The sequence below is a fragment of the Pristis pectinata genome, chromosome 10 (assembly GCF_009764475.1).
Source record: "Pristis pectinata isolate sPriPec2 chromosome 10, sPriPec2.1.pri, whole genome shotgun sequence".
NCBI lineage: Eukaryota > Metazoa > Chordata > Chondrichthyes > Rhinopristiformes > Pristidae > Pristis > Pristis pectinata.
In genome coordinates, this window is record NC_067414.1 from 74,120,811 (window position 1) to 74,136,838 (window position 16,028).

A 16,028-nucleotide genomic window follows, 5' to 3' on the forward strand; every position below is an offset into this window, starting at 1 on the left:
TGTGCAGCGCTAAGGGAGTGTTGATGAGATGCCTGCTCTCTCAAATGGATGTAAATATACCCAATGATATAGTTCAAAGAGGGGAGCATGACCAATGTCCTGTTCAATTTAATCCTTCAACCAAGTTTGTTAAAACAAATTACTTGACCATTTACACCGAAATTGTTTTTATTAGAATCTTGCTTGAAAATACACTATGAGGTTTCAACAATGATAACATTACAACAATAATGACATTTCCAGTGTATTCAGTAGAGTGTACATTCCCTTGGGATGCTGTGAGATTGTCAGTGGTGCTTTTTTTAAATAGCTATAGCTTTACCTTTCTGTCCCTAATCGTGAACTTGCTGAATCATATTGGAGTACAGTTCAACAGGTGGCAGGTGGATGTGTGGTTTAATGCCGAGGTCATTATTTCCAAAGAATAATCCCAATTTCCCCCTGGAGAAGCAGTCTGGGAAATCTCTTTCTCTCCTTCACAATCCCATTGGGAATGAGTTGTAGTATGACTTAAAATGGCAAATAATCTTCAGACTAGTCCTGAACCACAAGCAGCTCAGCAGTGACAACGAGTGTGGAAAAGTCGGGAGCAAGGAATAATTGGTTTGAATTTCCTGCACAATTTGCATGCAGTTACCGTGGAAAAGTAGGGAAAGCATTCCAGACGAAAACATCAGCAAAGCCAAAAACAGAAAAAGAGTCACAAAGAAAGAAAAAACAAAAGCAACAAATGAAATATAGAATGTCTGCACGGGTAAAATGGATTCTGGACAGATCGAATCAAAGTACATCTATTTAACCACCCAGAGTCCTCCCCCATCACTACCTCCCATCCCCACAACCCAATGACTTAACATTTTGTCCCAAGTATAAATCAGAGGAATTTCATATTCATATTCAAATTTGCTTCTGAGAAGGGACGCAGCCATTAGACCCTTCAGTTCTATGCTGGTTTACAGGACAGTCTCATTCCCCCAATAATCTTTTCTGTAACCCATTTGCATCAACTGCCCTCTGGATTCTAACACCTTCCTATACTATGGGTGATTTACAGTGGCCAATTAATGCATCAACCCACATGCCTTTGGGATGTGGGAGGAAACTGGAGCATCTGGGTGACACCCAAACAATCATAGAGAGAACGTGCAATCTCCACACAGCACCCCATGTCAAATTTGAACCAGGGTTGCCGAAGCTGTGAGGCAGCTGCTCAACTAACTGCGCCACTGTGCCATCCTGAAAATACAGGCAGGATCCCTGCAGAATTATTTTTAATTGTTCAGATTAATGTCTGACAATGATTATTTCCACGCATTGCCATCTGATCACAACCTTATTGTGCTATGTGCTTAGATCTGTTATTAGCACCACTTCAGCTGAAATCCCACTGAGTGTCTGAAGGTAGCGACCTGAAGCAATTGATCTCAGACTTGATGGCTTTCCCACCAAAATGTATCCCTCCCTTGAGGCCCAGGTTTCTGCAAGATTTTGTTAATTTTTTTTCACCGGATGTAAGCATTCCTGGCAAGCTCAGCATTAATAGTCCATCCATAATTGCCCTTAAACTGTGTTGGTTGTGAGGCAATTCGAGAGGACAGTTAATACTAAACTACTTTTGCTGTGGGCCTGCAGTCATTGGGTAAGGATAGCAGATTTCCTTCCCTTAAGAACATTAATGAGCCAGATGGATTTTAACAGCAATCCAGTAGTTTAGTGGTCACCATTACTGACACCAGCTTTTCACTCCAGATTTATTTTATTATTGGAATTTACATTCCCCAGCTGCAGAGGTGGGATTTCAGCTTGTGGCTCTGGATTATATTGAGCTGAACTGTGCAGGCTTCAGCTACAAAGAAAGTACATATGGCAAGAGAAATGGAGGGAATCAGCGATGAGATGCTGGGTCTAGGCTCATACAGTCAGTTACATTCCCTGCATTTACCCATATTGTTAACTCCCTGCCTCGGACACTCAGTTATCCATCTGCCATCATAACAAGCACAAGAGATCCTCTGTAGTCGGAATCAGAGAAAGGTGATTGTGGATTTGGCAGTAGAGATATCCACAACACATGGTAAAAGACATTGTTGAAGGGAGGGAGGAACAAAAGTTTTGTGATGCTTTTTTCTAAGAATAGACAAATGATCCAAAGTTAAAACCAGGAAGAAGAAAGTAAAAAGCTGTAATAGGTATAGTAGAGAATGATTTCTATAAACTCCTGGTGGCACGCCTGTAATTTGCACTCACTTAACGAATATGGGAATATGATTTTATGCGAAACCTTAACTGTAGCTCTAAACAATTGAATCATCCTTTAGCATTTCACTGGAAGAGTGGCTGACCTATCATTCTTTGCATTTAATGGGAAATATTGAGCTGGAAAATATTTTAGGAAGTGGTTTGAGAAGTCATAATCTAAATTGAAAGGAGACTAGATATTGGTAGCTTGTTTGTGTAACTTTCTTTATTCTCTTATACTGTGGGCATCAGACAATGCATTTTAATCAACAAGTTGCAAATGTGAACTTTTATCTGATGGGTCCCCCAAACCCCTTCACTCGTGCTGGCCAGGATAATAGACCAGCAGAGGAGATTAATAGAACTTGTAGAGTTTTCTTTATTTTCATCAAATCTGTTATTTTCATTGCAATATATTTTCACTATTAGGAAACTGACGACTTGTTAGCTGGTCTGGACAGAAAGGAAAATTGTAGGGCTTGTATAAAGCTGGGTAATTCATGACAATGGCTAGCACTAAGAGAAAGCATTAAGAATTATTTTTCCCAATGCTGTAACAAATTAAGAGACTTTTCAAAATTTAAGTCAATGAAATGTACAATCAACTGCTTCAGAAGAACAGGAGGCCGTTACTGCACATGCATGGTAGTTGACTGGCAATTTTCTTAATTTTTAATGGACTGGCACTGTCAGCATTTGTGCTCTTAAAAGCTATGCATTCCTGGGTTTTGTTAGTGTGGTGTAGATTATATCTCCAGCAGACGACTTTACTTGTTTACCTCCTGTGTAATTCTGGCTCCTCCTGTTTTTATTTTAGATTTTCAACATGTTTGGTTTTATTTTCCATCTCTGACTGGGACAAAAAGAATGTGCTGAATCTTTGCTCTAGAAATTAAACAAGTCAGACATAACCCATGACGTAGGTTGTGTAAAGAATACTTTGTGGTAATGAGTAATCTTTTTGCTTTCTTATGTTTTGTATGATACTATGCAGCAAAAATGTACATTATTGAACATCGCAGCACAGATCCAAGTTTTGCTGGATTTAAGTTAAATGCCTGCAATTTCAATTTGTGCTCCAAATTTGTTTAGTTCCCTTTTGAGAGCTCAAAGTAATCTCTCAAGTGTATTTATAATTGCAAACTCATTTGGTTAATGTATTGCAAAGTAAGGTTTGGACCTGGGACTGTAAGAAATGGATGGATCTACCCATTGCACAATCAGGGAAGGTCTACACAGTTGGAACATAAGAAACAAATGGGAGCATAAGAAAGAGGAACAGGAGTAGGCCGCAGATCCCCTCAGGCCTGTGATTCAATAAGATCATACCTGATCTGACCTTTGGCTTAAACACCACTTTCCTGCCTGATCATCTTGATGCCTCTATCCTCTATTAAAGTTATGTTTTGAGTTCTCAGGAAGGTCACAAAACACATAAGCATGAAGTTCCCGGGCTTAGGGGTCAGGTTCTATTAAATTAAATAATTTCTTCCAGAACAACATTTGGGATATGGGCATTCCATGTGGACAAATAGTCCACCTTAACTAAGTGCCCCTTCTTCAGATATGAGACAGAAGTAACTTACCCAGTTATCAAATCTGAATCTAATCCAACCCTCACCTGATACCCATATTCACACATCCAATTATCAGGCCAGAGTTGGGACCTTTCTCCTCCGTAGTACAGAGATCCTGACGCCAATTTTAATATTCTTATAACTGCACTGGCCGAGATTGTCTGAATCAACACTGATCAAGGATCAAACTACACGAGTATGTAGATCAAGTGGCTAAGGGAGATTGGGAAACCAGATGAAAGTATAAGCAATAGCATTTGAACAAATAATTGTAGTTTGCAAGAAATAATTATTGTCTTAAGGAACAAAAAGTCCATAGGAAAAATGATCCACCCCTAGTCAAAAAGGTATTGGATGAAGGGAAGACATTAAATATATTGCCAATAGTTGTAGTAATCCTAATGGTTGGGAGGATTTTGGAATTCAACAAGATGAGGTGATAATGAGACAGAAAATAGAATTTAAGAGTAACCTGGCAAGGGACGCAGCAAGAGACATAAAAACCAACTGGTAAAGCTTCGGTAGCAATTAAAAAGGAAATGATTAGGAAAAGTAAAGTTGACTCCCTTTGGATCAAAAACTCATGAAATTATAATACAGAATAAAGAAACAGAAGACATTATTCCAGATCATGCACAATCTGATGCTCTAGGTGTGTTCACACTGCACACCATTCTCAGAGTTACATTTTGTGGCCCATGTGGGGGTAAGGAATTATCGATGCTTTGGGTTGAAACATGCATCAGGACTGAGAGTGGAGAGGGGAGGTGGCCGGTGTAAAGAGGAGAGGGTGGAGGAGTGACAGAGGCCTAAGGTTATTGGTGGACTGAGGAGGGGTGAAAGATGACAGGCAGATTGCTGTCTCAATTACTCCCAGTTCCCAACTGCTATTCTGCAGTCTTGTAGGTTACCTTACTCTGAATATTCACCCAAGTAAATTTTAATTTTAATGAAGGGTTTATGCTTCCAGCATCTTTTCAGACAGGGAGTGTCTTTGGGTGAAAAAAAGCTGTTCCTCATCTCCCCTCCAATCCACTCACCTATTAAATCTTCATTCCCTGCTGATTGGCATCTCACAGGGGAAAGGATTTGTTTTCTTTGGACTGGACTGAACTGAACATCATACAAACTACTGCCCAAAGTAGTCTCCACCCACAGCCCCACTCGGCATAATCCTCCAGGTCCATATTAATCTTGTATGAATACATAGGCTCAATCATCCTGAGCCTCCACGTGATGGAGCACAGGGATAGGTACATTGGCTTCTATCACCAGTCTTGTCTTGGGATTAAAGCAGGTCCATGTAAGTCTGGGATGCACCAACCTGCCAGTGGCCATTGCTCACAACAGACTATCAACAATAGTCAGCTCAATGTGACTGAACAGAATAGAGGTGGCCAAGAGGGGATTTGACAGAGGTGCTCAAAACCATGAATGTTTTTTATACAGTAAATAAGGATAGTTTAGAGCGATAGAACCATAGTAACCAACAGAAATACATTTAAGGTTGCTGGTGACGCAAGAAATTCTGCAGATGCTGGAATCTAGAGCAACACACATAAAGTGCTGAAGGGACTCAGCAGGTCAGGCAGCATCCACGGAGGGAAATAAACAGTTGATGTTTCGGGCCAAGAACCTTCATCAGGACATTTATTTCCCTCCATGGATGCTGCCTGACCTGCTGAGTTCCTCGTGCACTTTATGTGTATTGCTTAAGGTTGCTGGCAATATGAGGACAACTGCTTTATACTACAGTGGTGTTCACTGCCAGAGAGGATGCTGGAAGCAGATATGACAGCGACTTTCAAACAAGGTCAGATCAGTACTTGCAGGGAAATGATTTACGGGCTGTGGTAAAACATCAGATGGGTCAGATTAATTTGATAGCTTTGTAGGAGACGGCACATGAATGACTGAATGGCCTCCTGTTCTGCTGTTCGCAGTGGTTTTATTTATATTTCATAGAGTCATGGTCACAGAGCACAGAAACAGGCCCTTTGGCCCACCATGTTCATGCTGACCATCAAGTATCCAACTGTACTAATCTCATTTACCAGCATTTGGCCCGTAGCTTCCTATGCCTTTGCAATTCGTGTACTCATCCAGATACTTCAGGATCAGAATTCAGAATCAGATTTATCGTCACTGACTTAAGTGACAAGAAATTTGTTGTTTTGCAGCTGCAATCCAGTGCAAAGACCTAAGTTTACTATAAATTACAAATATAAATAAATTGTGCAAAAAAAAGGAACAACGAGGTAGTGTTCATGGGATCATGAAGCGTTCGGCAGAGGGGAAGAAGCTGTTCCTGAATCACTGAATGTGGGTCTTCAGGCTCCTGTACCTCCTCCCCGATGGTAGTAACGTGAAGAGGACATATCCCTCTTAGTGATGGATGCCACCTTCTTGAGGCACCATCTCTTGAAGATATCTTCGATGGTGGGGAGGGTTGTGCCCGTGATGAAGCTGGCTGAGTCTATAACCCTCTACAGCCTCTAGTGATCCTATGCATTGGAGCCTCCATACCAGGCTGTGATGCAACCTGTCAGAATGCTCCCCACTGCACATCTATAGCAAATTTGTAAGAGTCTTTGGTGACATACCAACTCTTCTCAAACTCTTGACAAAGTAGAGCCATTTGCATGCCTTCTTCACAATTGCATCAATGTGCTAGGCCCAGGGTAGACCCTCCGAGATGTTGGCACCCAGGAACTTAAAGCTACTCACCCTTTCCACCGCTGACCCCTCAATGAGGACTGGTGTGTGTTCTCCCGACTTCCCCTTCTTGAAGCCCACAATCAATTCCTTGTTCTTGCTGACGTTGAGTGCAAGGTTGTTATTGTGACACCACTCAACCAGCCAAACGATCTCACTCCTGTACGCCTCCTCATCATCATCTGAGATTCTACCAACAACAGTTATGTCATTGGCAAATTTACAGATGGTGTTTGATCTGTGCTTAGCCACCTAGTCATGAGTGTAGAGAGGATAGAGCAGTGGGCTAAGCATGCATCCTTGAGGTGCTCCTGTGTTGATCGTCAACGAGGAGGAGATATTATTACCGATTTGCACTTACTGTGGTTTCCGATAAGGAAGTCAAGGACCCAGCTGCAGAGGGATGTTTAGAGGCCCAGGTCTTGAAGGTTGGTGATTAATACTGAGGGGGTGATGGTGCTGAAGGTTGAGCTGTAATCGATAAACAGCAGCCTGATGTATGTTTTGTGGTTGCCTAGGTGCTCCAAGCAGAGTGAGATTGTGCCTGCTGTAAACATGTTGTGACAATAGGCAGTAGGCATATTACAGCGGGTCGAGGTCCTTACTCAGGCAGGAGTTAATTCTAGCCATAACCAACCTCTCGAAGCACTTCATTTCTCATAATTTTGTATATCTCTGTCAGATCCTCTATCAGCCTCCCCAGCTCCAAGGAAAACAAACGTAGCCTACCCAATCTCTCCTCATAACTGAAATACTCCATCCCAGGCATCATCCTGATAGATATTCTCTGCATTCTCTCCAGTGCAATGACATCCTTTGTATACTGCGTCAACCAGAACTGCACAAAATATTCCAGCAGTGGCCTCATCAATGTTTTATAAAGTTGTACCAAGACCTCCATACCCTTATACTCCATGCCCTGTCTAAAGAAGGCCAGCTTCCATTTCTTTTCTTCACTACATTCACAGAATCCTCGTGCCATTTTCACATCAAAGGTTGGGTGCAGACAGGGAGCGGAGGGGTGAGAAACAGACAGAGTAGAGGAGTGAGGTACAGACGGAGTGGAGGGCTGAGGTACAGATGGAGTGGAGGAGTGAGGAACAGACAGGGAGCAGGGTTTAGGTACAGACAGGAAGTTGTGGTTGGTAATGGGATGAGCTGGGTGAAGTAGGGAGCAGATTGGAAGGTTGGTGAGATACAGACTGAGAACACAGGTTGGGTACCAACCGGATATAGGGTATGGTGAGTGAGGTACAGAGTGAGTCCAGAGGAGTGGGTGAGCGACAAACTGGGGGCAGGGGCAGGGGAAGCACAATGGTGCAGCTGGCAGAACTAATGCTTCATCGTTCCAATGACCCGAGCTCTATCTCAACCTTCGGTGCTGCTTATGTGGAGTTTGCACATTCTCTTTGTGACCATACGGGTTTCTTCCAGGTGCTCTGGTTTGCTCATGCATCCAAAGGTATGCAAGCAAGAAGGTTAATTGCCATATAAATCACCCTTATTGTGTTTGTGAGAAGTCAAATCCATGGGGAGTCGATGGCAATGTTTGGGGAATAAAATGGAATTAGTGTAAAGTTAGTGTGAAAGGGTGCTTAATGGTCAGCACAGGTGGGCTGAAGGCCCTGTTTCAACCGTATCCTAGTCAGAACCTTTCATATTTTACATTGCAGGTCAATGGAAGGATTTATTTTGGAGCAGAGATTAGGTGTTTATTCTGTATGGTGGTTTCATTCACACTTTCCTCCAAACTACTTCACTGATTTCTTTGGGAATTGATAAATATCCAAGTATTTCTAGGAAATGTGGTGAGCTGGGAGATTCATTAAACCTCTGTGCATGTTACTTCCAGTGGAAATGTGAGAGACACAGAAACGGCTGTCTCCCACTTTGTGCCATTGAAGAAAGTCAGGACCCAACCCCAAGAGTTTAATTGCAACAGTGTGCTTGTTCACCAGAGGCTTCCACTCGTGATCGATGCTAATAAAGTGCATTACATATTATCACAGTGAAAGGGACTCCTATTATATAACACCAGTGAAATTCCATTCATGGAGGCACTTGGGATAGTTCCCAATTTTCCATATGTCCAGTCTTCTCCGAAAGGGAACTAACAGTGGTAGCACTGGTGGGGAGCAGGCGGTGCTGCTGCCTCACAGCTCCAGGAACCTGGCTTCAATTCTGACCTCCAGCACCGCATGTGTGGAGTTTGCAGGTTCTCAATGTGAATGTGTGGGTCCCTGCCTGCTCCCGCTTGCTCTCACATCCCAAAGACATGCTGTTAGGTTAATTGGCTTCTGTAAATTACTCCTCATGTAGATGAGTGATAGGAGAAGTAGGATGTAGTTGATGGGCATGTGACAGAGGATAAGTGAGAGGGAAATAAGTGGGGCCGGGGCTTGGGATTGTTGGGAATGTTCTGAGAGGCAACATAAGCTTGATGTGTTGAATAGCCTCCTTGTATGTTGTGAAAAAGTATGTGTAATGAAACATTTATATAGCTAAGGCCACCAATTCAATGATAAAATATAAATCCTGTGCTCCTCTAAAAATTAAAATGGCATAAAATGATCAAAACTGTAGAATAAAAAAAGAAATAAATTATCCTATCAAATGTAATTCTAATTTAATGAGTCGCAGTCAAGGGCAAAGAATTATGTGAGGGTTCCTCAGTCATGAGTGAGATATCTTTCTTTCTTTATATTCCATTGATGCCTGCCCTTCCTCTGCTGATGGTGCTGGCTTATGATTAAACCATCAGCCCTCTGTACCTCAGGGATGTGTCTGTCCTTCACATGTGAAAGCAAATGAGTACAGTTAGGCCACGGAAGGTGTCAGATACATGTGAATACCTGATCTCATTCATCATCCGCATATTTCCCTTTATCGTTCATGGCCTCTGATTGCATTGATGTTTAACCAGCCAACAGGGCTGGACATTAGGGAGAGGGATGGGGACGTTTCAGGTATTTGGCCTGTTTTCTCCCAGTGGAGGTGACGTTATTGGTCAATTCCAGGACTCGACAGGCAGTATATAACACTATATTCTGCATTCTGTTATTGCTTTTCCTTTTGTACTACCTTGATGTACTTATGTTTGGAATGGTATGTCTGGATGGCATGCAAAACAAAGCTTTTCATTGTATTTTGGTACATGTGACAATAGTAAACCAATTACCAATTAAATCACACACTTGTAAACTGAAGTACAGCTGGTCTGATTGACATTGATCAGGAGTCCCTATACTTTTCTGTACTGCATGAGCTCTTTAAGACTTACCAGCTGCTAGCACACTACCAGCACATGATTTACATTCAACAAGTCCCCCATCTGCCTTCCACCCTTCTGTCTGGCCTTCCCCCACTGCAATGCTCACCCACACCCCGTGGCAAATACCCACAATGTTACAAGTTGGACTATTTCACCACATACCCTCCCCCGCTCACTCCCACAGACTCCCCAGAGTTACCTTGTGTGCCCAAAAACTCCACAATTTGGTAAAGCTGCATACAGTTTTGAAAGTTTCCTTCCCATGCCCCTCAGTGACTAGGCTGGACAAGGCATCAGACTGAGCTCAGCTGGGGATCAGCAGGGGAACATAGCAATTGACCTCAGCATCACCAGGTCAGAGAAGGTAAAATCAGCTCCACTCAGCCTGTCAGTCTCGATATAACTTACTGAGAAGCAGCTTTCAGTATCCCCACTCATCACTCTGACCAGGACTGAAACACATTTTAACTCAGATTTCTCTTTTTTCTTATAAATTATCAAAATATTTGAAAACCATTACATTGGTTCAAGTCTACCTTATATCATTTGAAAACTAACAATAAATCTAAATGTAACCTGCTTCATTTTCTTTAGAGATGAAACTCTGGCTATTTATAAAGGGAGTAACTCCACATCATGTTATAGTGAGATCTGCGCTCTTGTCTGGTTTCTAGCTCATTAGTGTCACCTATTAAGCTTGGCAATCTCCCAGACCATAAAGTTCAGGAGGCCCCGGGGTTTTAAAGTCATTCTGTTGATCTCTCATTACTCTCAGAGGAGAGGAAAAACGTTCAAAATGAAAAGACTGTTGAAACATAGTGAGAATACATTTGCAAAAGGAAAAATAAATGCTACTGAAATTGGCAAGCAGAGAATGTATTTTATATTGCAAAGACATCAAAGAGCCTACCTATCTCATTCACTCCTTCCAGGGAAGAAAAATCCCTTGGTTAACATGGATTTTGTAATCAAGCTTCATCAGAGTTAGTTTGAGACTTAACATTCAGATATGCCTGGCACAGTAACTCAGATATAAAGTGACCAGTCTTGAAATCCTTGAGACCTTGCTTTGCCACCAGAAGTGATGAAAGAGTAGGGCAAATTGCAAAGATATTGTCAATTCATTTCTATGATCCATGCAGGGCCCTATGATTTAGTTACCTAAAGTTTTTTTAGTTACTTTTTAAAGTCACCTCAGGTTCCTCTGGATGTTTCATCCAAAGAAGTTGGAAGAGTTCCAAAGAATGGTTCCCAATGCATTCCCTAGATGGAAAAGAAATAGCAGAAGGATTTCCCCTGTCCCTCATCTGGAGTTATGGCCAATGGGATCAAACTGTGCTTCAAATTGCCCTGTAAGTGATCTGCATGCTTGTTCCTGAAGATCACAGACTTGGATCAAGAAGTTGCTCTAAGTAGGATGACATCAGTCCAAGGCCATCAACAGGGGTAATAAGATGGCAAAAATACCCCTGGATTTAGAAATCCACTGCTCCCCGCTGCCCCCATTAGTTATCTGGTAATCCCTGCTGAGAGCTCCAGTTTTATAAGCTTCTCTCATGCAGTGAAGATGGGACCTGTTCTGATGGGATGGTTTGCACCGGAACTGAAGGGGAACTAACATACTTGCGGGTAGGTTTGCGAGTGCTGCTCCAGGGGGTTTAAACTAGATTTGCAGAGTGTTAGAGCAGATAGTGAGGTGGAGGTGGTTAAAGGTCATGCAAGGACTGCATGTATAGACAGAAATCAAAGGTTTGTACGTGATAGAAATGTTCTCAGGTGCATCTATTTCAATGCAAGGGGTATTGTAGGTAAGGCAGATGAGTTTAGGGCATGGATTGACACGTGGGATTACGATGTTATTGCTATTAGTGGTTGCAGGAGGGGCGGGACTGGCAGCTTAATGTTCCAGGGTTCCGTTGTTTCAGACGTGATAGAGGGGGAGGGATGAAAGGGGGAGGAGTGGTATTACTAGTCAGGGAAAATATCACAGCTGTACGTAGACAGGACAGCCCGGAGGGCTCATCTACAGAGGCCATATGGGTGGAGCTGAAAAACTGGAAATGTGTGACCACACTAATAGGGTTGTATTATAGACCGCCCAATAGTCAGAGAGAATTGGAGGAGCAAATCTGTAGAGAGATAGCAGATCGATATAAGAAACAGAAAGTTGTAATAGTAGGGGATTTTAACTTTCCACATATTGACTGGGACTCCCACACTGTGAAAGGGCTGGATGGCTTGGAGTTTGTCAAATGTGTTCAGGAGAGTTTTCTAAATCAATATATAGAGGTACCAACGAGAGAGAATGCAATACTTGACCTCCTATTAGGGAACCAGACAGGTCAGGTGACAGAAGTATGAGTAGGTGAACATTTTGGGTCTAGTGACCATAATGTCATCAGTTTCAAGTTAATTATGGATAAGGACAGGTCTGGTCCTCAAGTTAAGGTTCTAAATTGGAGAAAGGCCAATTTTGTGGAAATGAGAAAGGATCTAGGAAGGGTGGATTGGGATAAGTTGTTTTCTGGCAAGGATGTGTTCAGTAAGTGGAAGGCCTTCAAAGGCAAAATTTTGAGAGTGCAGAGTTTGCATGTTCCTGCCAGGATTAAAGGCAAAGTTAACAAGCACAGGGAACCTTAGTTTTCAAGGGATATTGGCGATCTGGTTAAGGAAAAGAGAGAAGTGTATAGCAGGTATAGGCAACTAGGAACAAATGAGGTACTTGAAGAGTATAGAAAATGTAAGAAAATACTAAAGAAGGAAATCAGGAAGGAAAAGAGAAGACATGAGGTTGCTCTGGCAGATAATGTGAAGGTAAACCTGAAGGGTTTCTACAAGAATATTAAGAGTAAAAGGATGGTAAGGGACAAAATTGGTCCCCTAGAAGATCAGAGTGGTGGGCTATGTGTGGAGCCTCAGGAGATGGGGAAGATTTTAAACAGTTTTTTTGATTCCGTATTTACTCAGGAAACTGGCGTAGTGGATATGGAAGGAAGGGAAACAAGCAGTAGTGTTATGGAACATATAGAGATTAAAGAGGAGGAGGTGCTTGCTGCCTTACAGCAAATAAAGGTAGATAAATTCCCCCGGGCCTGACATGATATTTCCTCGGACCTTGAGAGAGACTAGTGTAGAAATTGCAGGGGCCCTGGCAGATATGTTTAAAACGTCCTTAGCCACGGGTGCGGTTCCAGAGGTTATTATTTGAGGTTTTGTTTTATAAGGTTCTTTTTTATAAGTTACTTAATATAAGTTCTCATCGGGAATAGTGGGGTAGGACTGCGCAGGCACGTGACGTCAGCAGGTAAAGCGCAGGCAGTAAAGGTAAGGTTTACCTTCTATCTGTTATAAATTTTTAAGTAGGAAAAAACTAGGTAGGGGGAAAAAAATAATTAGTTCAGATGGAGGACATGGTGGTGTGCTGCAGCTGCTTGATGTGGGAGCTCATGGATCTTGCTGCAGTCCACAATGGCCGCATCTGCGGTAAGTGCTTGAGGCTGGAGGAACTTCGGCTCACAATTGATGAGCTGGAGCTGCAGCTTCAAACACTGCGGAGCATCAGGGAGGGAGAGAGTTATGTAGATACTGTATATTAGGAGACAGTCACCACCCCCCCCCCCCCCCAGAGCAGGTACTTCTGGAGTCCAGGAAGTAGATAGAAGGGTGACTGTCAGGGGACAGAAAAGGAGAAAGAAAACAAACTGGCAGATAGTACAGAGGACCCCAGAGGCTGTTCCCCTCAATAACAGGTTTTTCTCTTTGGAAGCTGTTGAGGGGAATGACCTGCAGGGGCCTAGCAGCAGTAGCCAGGTCTCTGGCACTGGGACCAGTCCTGCTGCTCAGAAGGGAAGGGAGGAGAAGAGGAAGGCAGTAGTGATAGGGGACTCGATCATCAGGGAAACAGATAGGGGGTTCTGTGGCAGTGAGCATGAATCCCGAATGGTATGTTGCCTCCCAGGTGCCAAGTTCCGGGATGTCTCTGATCGGGTCCACAGGATTCTTGAGTGGGAGGGAGAACAGCCAGAAGTCGTGGTTCATGTTGGTACCAACGACATAGGAAGGAAGAGGGATGCGGTCCTGAAAAGTGAGTTTAGTGAGCTAGGCAGAAGGCTGAAGAATAGGACCTCAAGGGTAGCAATCTCAGGATTGCTGCCAGTGCCACGTGATAGTGAAGGTAGGAATAGGAGGAGATGGCAAATAAATGCGTGGTTGAGAAGTTGGCGCAGGAGAGAAGGTTTTAGATTTTTGGATCATTGGGATCTCTTCTGGGGAAGGTGGGACCTGTACAGAGAAGACGGGTTACACCTGAACCTGAGGGGGGCCAATATCCTTGCAGCCAGGTTTGCTAGGGTGGTTCGGGAGGGTTTAAACTAGTTTGCAAGGGGGATGGGAACCAGAGGGATAGGTCAGAGGAAGAAGGGGATGGGGAAAAGTCAGATCTAACAGGAAGAGAGGCTTTGAGGAAGGAGAAGCAGAGTACAGGCTATAAAAGTAGTAAGGCAGATGGGCTAAAGTGCATTTACTTAAATGCAAGAAGCATCAGGAATAAGGGAGATCAACTGAGAGTTTGGATAAGTACATGGGACTACTATATTGTGACCATCACAGAGACATGGCTGACATCAGGGCAGGAATGGATATTGAATATTCCTGGTTTTCAGTGTTTTAAAAGGGATAGGGAGGGGCGGAGAAGTGGAGGAGGGGTGGCGATACTGGTCAGGGACATTATTACAGCTGCAGTGAGGGTGGATAATGTAGAAGGATCCTCTCTAGAGTCAATATGGGTGGACGTTAGGAACAAGAAAGGAGCAGTTACTCTACTGGGAGTATTCTATAGGCCCCCCGGTAGCAGTAGGGATACTGAGGAGCAGATTGGGAGGCAGATTTTGGAAAGATGCGAAAATAACAGGGATATTATAGTGGGAGACTTCAACCTCCCAAATATTGATTGGCACCTGCTTAGGGCGAAAGGTTTAGATGGGGAAGAGTTTGTTGTGTGTCCAGGACGGATTCCTGTCACAGTATGTTGACAGGCCAACTAGAGGAAATGCCATATTAGATTTCGTTTTAGGTAATGAACCGCGTCAGGTGACAGATCTATCGGTGGGTGAGCATTTGGGGGACAGTGACCATTGTGCCATAACCTTTAGAATTGTCATGGACAGGGATAGGAGCAAAGAGGACGGGAAGGTATTTAATTGGGGAAAGGTGAATTATGAGGCTATAAGGTGAGAACTTGGGAGTGTAAATTGGGATGACATTTTTGAATGGAAATGTACTACAGGGATGTGGTCGATGTTCAGGGATCTCTTGCAGGATGTTAGGGATAAATTTGTCCCGGTAAAGCAGAGAAGGAATGGCAGGGTGAAGGAACCGTGGGTGATGAGAGAGGTGGAACAACTAGTTTGGAAGAAGAAGGCAGCATACATAAGGTGTAAACATCAAGGATCAGACAGGGCTTGTGAATAATATAGAGTGGCAAGGAGGGAACTTAAGAAGGAGCTGAGGAGAGCGAGAAGGGGACATGAAAAAGCTTTGGCGAGTAGGGTTAAGGAGAATCCCAAGGCTTTTTACTCGTACGTGAAGAGCAGAAGGATGTCTAGAGTAAAGGTGGTCTGATTAAAGACAAAGGTGGGAAGATGTGCCTGGAAGCTGTGGAAGTGGGTGAGGTTCTCAATGAATACTTCTCTTCAGTATTCACCAAGGACAGGGGTCTTGATGACGCTGAGGACAGTGTTGGTAAGGGTAATGTTCTAGAGTATGTAGATATCAAGAGAGAGGATGTGTTGGAGCTGTTAGAAAATATGACAGATAAGTCCCTGGGGCCTGACAGAATATTCCCCAGGCTGCTTCGTGAGGTGAGGGAGGAGATTGCTGAACCGTTGGCTAGGATCTTTGAGTCCTAGTTGTCCACGGGGATGGTACCAGAGGATTGGAGGGTGGCGAATGTTGTCTCCTTATTCAAAAAAGGTAGTAGGGATAGTCCAAGGAAGTACAGACTAGTGAGCCATATGTCTGTGGTGGGTAAGCTGCTAGAAAGGATTCTAAGAGATAGGACATATGGGCATTTAGAGAATCATGGACTGATTAGGGATAACCAGCATGGATCTGTGAAGGGAAGATCTTGCCTCACTAGCCTGATAGGGTTCCTTGACGAGGTGATCAGGAAAATTGATGAGGGTAGTGTAGTAGATGTGGTCCACATGGATTTTAGTAAGGCGTTTGAC